This window comes from Meleagris gallopavo, chromosome 7 (assembly GCF_000146605.3).
Source record: "Meleagris gallopavo isolate NT-WF06-2002-E0010 breed Aviagen turkey brand Nicholas breeding stock chromosome 7, Turkey_5.1, whole genome shotgun sequence".
In the NCBI taxonomy this organism is placed as follows: Eukaryota; Metazoa; Chordata; class Aves; order Galliformes; family Phasianidae; genus Meleagris; species Meleagris gallopavo.
Genome location: NC_015017.2, coordinates 18,423,610 through 18,425,535, shown reverse-complemented (window position 1 = coordinate 18,425,535; position 1,926 = coordinate 18,423,610).

Here is a 1,926-nt window from a genome sequence, read left to right as displayed (position 1 = left end):
CGTTCGCTCCCCGCGCTCCGGTTCACTTATCTTAGAGGGAGCCATGTGGCACCGGGACACTGGGGAGGGAAACCGCTGAGAGCGCAGTTCGCCTTTATCAGCGTGCCGCTCTGCTGCAGCACATCTCCACGGATGCAAACTTTACGCAGGCTTCGTTTCAGCTCGGCCAGTTTGTCAACTCAAGGCATTTTTGACGTGGGGAAAAGTAATTTCCTAATTCCGTTTTCTACATAGCTGTCCTTGAGTGGAACGCTCTCGGTAACTCCCCTACTTCAGCATAGGTTCAGTCTTACAGAAGCTATGAGCAGCGGGGGAAAGGCGAAAGCAGAAGCTCGGAACTGAAGATGGCTTTACTGGAATCCGCTCACAACTCAGCTGTCATCAGCATAGGCTGGTTTCTGCGTGGTTCTGTATTCGCAGCAGACAAATTGGTATAGAAAAATATACATCGATGTGTAAACACAAACACACCCTGCTGGGACACCTGCACCTCCCGTGGCCTCGGTCCCTCCATGCCCACCTCAGTCATGGTGCGAGGCTGGAAAACAACCGCTGGGCTTGGGCGGTGTGTGAGAAGGAGCTGAGCAACTCAAAGCAGCTCGAGGGCAGGAGGATTTTCTCCCCGTGTAACACGCACCCTGCCTTCAGAAGGCGGGAGGCTGCCAGCCCGCAGCTGCTGCAATGGGCCTCTGAGAGCAGCAGCTTTCAGAGGAGGTCAGATTTTAGGAGAGAAGCTCATTAGCAAGCAGGTTTTGAGAATTTGGCCCCTCTTGCCTGTCTCAGTCTCTTCAGGAGTATTTGGTGACTGCTTTGAATCCAGAGCTTCAAGCAGGCTCACGGGCTCCAGAACACACAGCAGATTTACTTTCCTGCCTATGAAGGCAGAGGTGCCACTGGGCAAAACCAGGGCTGCTCTGGGCTATGGGAGCAGCAGCACAGGGGGATTTTTCAACCTAGACCAAATATATTTGTGTAAATGACAAATTAGCAACTTGCTCGTTCTGAGTAACTTTACTTCCTTTTTTCTTTTTCTTCATTTTTCAGATTTTCCTTCTTGAAAAAAAAAAATTAAAAAAAGAATCTGTACCATCTAGGAACTGTTCTGTTCTTACTAAACCAGTAAATTCCTACTAGTGCAGCTGCAGTTGCACTGGGTATTTCTAGCTGAGCTATTCTGTGTTGCAGTAATAAAAGATCATTGTGGGCATAGGGGTTTGTAAAACCAACATGATGATCTGTTTTTGAGGATCCTTAATTTGAACAATTATTTTTCCTCATTTTATATATTCTCAGGATTCATTTCTCTTGCACTTTTAACACTGTGGGGATTTTATATTTTTTTTTCTTCTGTTTGGTTTGAGTTTTTTTTTTCTTTTTTTTTTCCTCTATCTTTTTTCAAATCTACCATAACCTAAAATAGAAGCCACTGAGAGTTTGTTACATGGTAATTATATTATAATTATAGGCTTGATTTTTAATTTAGTTTTGGAGGAAGTAAGCCTTAACCTCTCACTTACGAGGACCAACAGCAACTAGAATTTTGAAGCCTGAAGTTTTCCAAACACGGTTAACATCCAACTGCTGAACACTGAGTAGAAATTTCCTGTTTCTTCATACATAAGGAGCTTGTTTTTATTTATACTCCTACCTCGTCTAAATGTGGAAGCAGTAATGAAAAAGCCACTGTTGAGTGAAGTTGGCCTATAGAAAAATAGCATTTTAAAAATATATATAATAACTTGAGAACTTTATCTATCTAAATACCAGAATGTCTTGAAACAATTTTATATTATGATTAAAAAAAAAGCAGCGTGAGTAATAGGAGCAGGAATTGTTTTCAGTGAAAATCAGCTTTTGGTCCTCTCTGCTGTTTACACAGTGATAGGCAGAACAAAGTGCCTGAATTAGAAATAAAGAAACAAATTT